The sequence below is a fragment of the Hordeum vulgare genome, chromosome 5H (assembly GCF_904849725.1).
Source record: "Hordeum vulgare subsp. vulgare chromosome 5H, MorexV3_pseudomolecules_assembly, whole genome shotgun sequence".
Taxonomy (NCBI): Eukaryota; Viridiplantae; Streptophyta; class Magnoliopsida; order Poales; family Poaceae; genus Hordeum; species Hordeum vulgare.
Genome location: NC_058522.1, coordinates 556,796,134 through 556,801,949, shown reverse-complemented (window position 1 = coordinate 556,801,949; position 5,816 = coordinate 556,796,134).

The following is a 5,816-nucleotide window of genomic DNA, read 5'->3' as shown; positions in this document are numbered from 1 at the left end:
AACATATACACTACAAAATAAAACTAGCATTGAACAAGATTAGTTGCATCATTGCAAGAGCATTTACACTACCTAATAATAAATTCAACCATATTTTGCATCACTACAATAGCATTTGCACTACCTAAATCACTAGAACTAAATCACTACAAGTGCATATAAAATCAAGAGCTGATTGTACCTACCCAACAAAATCAGAACAAGAATATATACACTACAAAATAAAACTAGCATTGAACAAGATCTGTTGCATCATTGCAAGAGCTTTTACACTAACTAATAATAGGAACAACCATATTTTGCATCACTAAAAAAGCATTTGCACTACCTAAATCACAACAAGTGCATATTTTAAATCAGTGCAAGTCCATCACTACAAGAGATATGAAACAATGAATGGATTATAATGGCTCCGCGCATGCTAAGAACCTTCTGCCTGTGTATGTTCCTTCAAAGCCAACTAGCCTCTGCGATGCCTTGTCGTGCTTCTCACAGAAGACCATCATATCGAGCTCGAGGCCCTTGTAATCAGGATCTTCAAGGCTGAAAGGGACCTGCAGAAGCTCGTTCAAACACAATCCCCAAATCAAAACCCAGCTAAATCACCCAAATCAGAAACCCCCAAATTTGAAACCCTAACCCTAACCCTAGCTCGAGTGAACTGACCTGCTGAAGCCCGTCGGTGGAACCGGTGGAGTGCATGTATGGGCTAGAGGTGTCATCACTGCTTTCGTCATCGAAAACCATGGCGACAACGGTCGGGGGCGTCGATGCTGCGGGTGGCGATGCGGGCGACGGGGATGGAGACATGAGCGAGCAAGCAGCGCGCGGGGAGGGAGACAGGAGCGAGCAAACGGTTCGAGCGGCACCGGTCCTAGTAAGCACGCGGTCGCGTGCCGGTTGGCCAGCGTGGCTTCTGACGACTGAGGCCTGGTTGCCAGTTTCAGCGTCAATACGTCGAAATACACGATTTAGTTTGATTTGCAACGTATAGCCCGAAACTTGACACTGACGCTTAAAAATTACCAATCTTGATATCAATTTGCCAACACGACCCCAAATGTGATAGCAACGTGTATTTTTCTCTATCTATAAAGTTGGTGAAAGACTATTTCAAGTTGATTATTGTGATATACTAATGTGAGCAAATGTGCTAGTACTCTATCCGATCATTTTTACTCTGCATGTACGATTTGTCTGAAGTTAAACTTCGTAAAGTTTGATCAACTTTATAGGGAAAAAATCGACATTCACAATACGAATTCAATATCATCAGATGTGTCATGAATTTATTTTTCATATTATATAACTTTAGTATTGTAAATGTTGCTATTTTCCATATAAATGTGGTCAAACTTTATAAAGTTTGATTTCAGACAAATCTTACATGTGGAGTAAAAAAGACGAAAGGGAGTACATACATCACATCGATAGCGCTCTACACTTGGAGGAATGTTACTATAGCAGGACTTCATGATGACAAATAGATAAAAAGTGCAGTGTCATTTGGAGCATTGGAACTTTGTAAAAACTGGAATAGTTTCTCCGGAAAAAGAGAGGATAAAACTGGGCCGGCTAATGATTTGGGCCACTGGTTCCGCTATCCGAAGTGCAGGAGGCCCAACTGTTAGGCCCTTCCTGTCTTCCAAATCAACCGAGACCCCTGAATCTCTTTGCTCGTTGAAATCGGTTGCAGCGGGAGACGAGAGACGACGCTCTGTTGTCGTGGTCGTCTATATAGCCTCCCTCGCCTCGCCATCCTCCCCTCTCCCATCCTTTCTGCCTCCTTCCCTCCACGCCCGAGTTCTTGCGACCTCTGAATCTCCTTCATCCGGGCGTTCTTGCGAAGCTGTTCGACAGACGCGAGATGGCGGACCAGCGGAAGGCCACCGACGACGACATCCCCGGCCCCGGGGCAGGGCAGCCGCCTCCGCGTGTAGCGCGGACGGAGAACATACCCGGCGATGACACCGCCGGTACTTTGGCGCAGGCTGCAGCCGGCCCCGGCACTTCTCAGGCGCCTGCCGGGCTGACGGCGGCGACTACACCAGGCCTCCTTTTCGGCGGAGGTGAGTGCCGAAGAAATCACCCAATCCCAAGAAAAGTGCCGATTTCTTTCTTTCTTTCTGGTCCGTGCGGTTTCTTGGTTCTTCTTCATTGACGTCGGAGTTCGATTTCTTGGTTTCTGTTGTTCGTTCTTGCGTGGCTTGGTGCGCCCTTTTTGGTTTGTAACATTGGATGCCTTCGTTTGTTGCAGCTCTCGGTCGCGGGGGCGGGTCAGGCGCAGAGCACGGCGGGTTCTCTCAGTCGGCACCGATGACGATGCTCCAGCAGCCGCTGTGCAGTGCGTTCCCTCCCAAGAAAAGCGCAAAATTCGTTCTCTCTGGTCCGTGTGGTTCTTTGTTCTTCACTGACGCCGGAGTTCGATTTCTTGTTTTCTTTTGATTGTACAGGCAATCCGGGTGCGGCGCCAACAGCTGGCGCCGGCGACAGCGACACTGCAGCACGGGTGTCGTCGGCGACTGTCACCGCTACAGGCCACCCCGACGCCTCTTCCCTCACCTGGCACGGGGGACTAGCTCCCCCGCTTGGCAATCCAGGTCCGTGCGGTTTCTTGGTTAGTTAACGTCGGAGTTTGATTTCTTGGTTTCTTTCGAGGTTGATGCCCGCTTCTTGGATTGTAACATCTGTCAGATGCCTTGGTTTTTTGCAGCTCTCGGTCGCGGCGGCGGGTCGGGATTCTCTCAGTCGGCACCGGTGACGATGCTCCAGCCGCCGGTGGGCAATCCAGGTGCGTGTTCTGTTCCCTACCAACCCAAGAAAAGTGCAAAATTCTTTCTCTCTGCTTGTCCGTGCGGTTCTTGGTTCTTCACTGACGCTCGAGTTCGATTTCTTGTTTTTTTGGGGGGTTTCTTAGTAACTATTCAGAGCCTGATTACCGCCAGCCGGAACAGATTTCTGGCAAATCGGAAGCATGCGCAGCACGGAAACGCCAGCACATGCAGGGGTCAGGGCATTACCGTCGGTCAGCTCGACCCCCACGGCGGCCAGTCTTCTACCGTGCCCCCGGAGCAGACTTCAAGTGCAAGCATTGCAGACAGGTGCTTTCAGTGCAACACGCAGATACAGAGGGCTTTGGTGGTCGATTGCTGGGAGTCTTACTTCTGCGAGGATTGCTGGCAGACGGGCAATATGCCTCAGGGTCAGGAGGCAGATGAGCTTCCGCAGATCGGCGACGTGCCTCAGGGTCAGGGCATTGCCATTGGTCTGCAGCCCCAGCTCGACCTCCGCCGCGGTGAGCCTTCTTCCGCGGCACCGGAGCAGCCAGGTTCTTCATCAGCACCGGGAAGCGCTCCAGACAGGTGCATTATTTGCAAAGAGCCGAAGAACCGACGGGTTGCCGACTTCGGCTGGAGGGCGATGTTCTGCGAGACTTGCTCGCCACCGCCACCGCCAGGAATCGACGGATAGTCTATCTCGGCCGTCCATCCGTTCTTCTCGTACCTCGTCTCAACTGTCATGTTAATTAGCACTGTTACAGCTGAATGCTGCTGGAGCACGCAGCTTAACTAGCCTTTTTTTTCTTCTGCTTTACTCTGTTTGACAGAACAGAATGATTCCTGTAATGTGGAAATGTATGCATACATACTTGAGTAGATGATGAAACTATATATTGGTAGGACTCGTTTCCTTGTCAAGTGCTCTGACATGAGTAAATGATAGCATATATTGGAAATGGAGCAGTTCATACTTGCTGTGGGTCGATGTCAGTGTGCAGTCTGATTCGTTAATCTTTGGCTCTTTTCTGACGCTTTAGTTTTGCCTTATTTTAACTGATTGTTGGCTCTTTGTGTTTGATTGATTCACTTTCAGTTTAACCAAATGAGTACTCAGAGTTTAGTTCCTACTGTTCCAGTTTAAGCTTATGAGTGATAATCATTGTAAATTCTAATAATATGCTCTGGCCAATACATATAACAGATTCAGTCTTTTTATATCTTTCAGTCCTTTGTCGTCGGCAAATGATTTGGCGTTGAGAATAGGCCTTAATCATTGTAAATTCTAGTAATGTGCTATGGACAGTATGTAAAACAGATTCAGTGCTGCATATGCTTGTCGCGGTAATATTCGGCGTGGAGAATAAGGCTGTGGATGCTTTGGTTTTGCCTCATATGTTTGACTGGTTTAGTTTCAGTAAAACCGAATGAGTTCTCTAAGTATTTAATTTCAGTTGTCAGGACACTAGTTCTTTGAACTTCGTGTCTCTGAAGTCTGAACACACCTGAAGAAATTGACAACTTCTCTGAAGAATTCGACAGCTACCAGGCAGACGGACGGCTAGGATGCTCTCCAGTTTTGAAAGATCAACGCCTCTCAAGGACGAAGGGCTCCCCTGTTCAGTGTCCGACAAGAGCTACAGTTAGCTAAAGTTTTCTTTTCCTTCTGAAAACACCCTTAACTGAAGTTTAACTGCTCTAAACTTATATTAGGAATAGAGTCGTTATGTTGTAAAAGAAAATTTTCTGGGAAAAGCGGCGACGCGCTCCCTCCCGGCGGCGCGTTCCCTCTCGGCGACGCACTCTCTCTCGGAGGCGCTCCCTCCCCGACGACGTGCTCCTTCGTGGCGCGTGATAGGTGCCCCGTCTCGGCGGCGCGGTCTTCTCACAGCGAGCATCAGGTGCTCCTTTTCGGCGACGCACTCCCCGGCGGTGAGGGGTGTGGGATGGCGGGCGGTGTGCGGTGGCGGGTGCGGTATGCGGCGGATCTCGTCTCCACCAGCCAGATCCGCCTCGACGAAGGAGTTCTATGGCTTCGATTGGAGGCGATGAGGATGGTTCTTCTCGATGCCGACGGGAGGACGCTGGACGCCAGATTTCTCCGGGATGGAGAGCGGATTGACATAGGTGAGATCGTTTCATTTCCGTGTCACTTTGCTAGGGTTCATGATAGAATTCCGGTCACCGGAGTTGGTGGGGACGGTGGGGAGGAGCCTGACAAATCCAGCATTCCGGCGGGCGGCGATGCGGTTGGTGGGGGAGACGACCATGGTCCTGGCCCACCGAGGCGTCCCCCTCCCCCGACAGGTGGGCCTGGGCCGGGGCGCACGGACCCATTGCGGGCGGTGTGGATGGGCGACACGTGGACCTGGAGGGATCGGACCGCTGCGGGGAGAGCGTGGCTAGGGTTTCAGGATCTCCAGGTATAAAACAAGGAGCGCCCCCTCCTTTGCCCACTTTCGATCTCGAGGATAGTCTTGCGCATTTCTGGAGTGTCTCGTGCGGCGCTCGCGCTAGGGTTAGCCAGAACTTCTCCTGGTGGGAAGGGAAGATGGGGGGGGGGGATCCCCGCTCCTATGCGCAAGTGACTGCTGCTCCTCCTCCTCCTCCCCTCGTTCATCCCCTACCCACCCAGAAACCTGAGATGAGAGGGGACGGTTTTGGTGCGGGGCGCCATGGACGTGGTGCTGGGAGGTTCAACCGAGGAGCCGGGCGGGGATTCGACTCCAACGTGTGGAAGCGCAAGTCAGAGACAGGGGCTTCTTCTTCGACTAGAGCCTCTGGATCTGATGCGTCTGGATTTGACAAGTGGGATACTGCGACAGGGGGAGAAAAAGGAGATCGCAGCCACCAGGAGCCGTGGAAGGAAGGGGTGAAGGAAGATCTTCGCTCCATCATGATGGCAAGGCTGCTGCAGACAGGCAGGTCGCCCCTCTCCACCAGGAGAAGTGGGGAGGTGGGGGATCTGATGCTGGGGGAAGGAACAATGCCCCTGTGAGAGATCGGGATCTTCCTGCTAAGCCTGGTAACATCATCCCT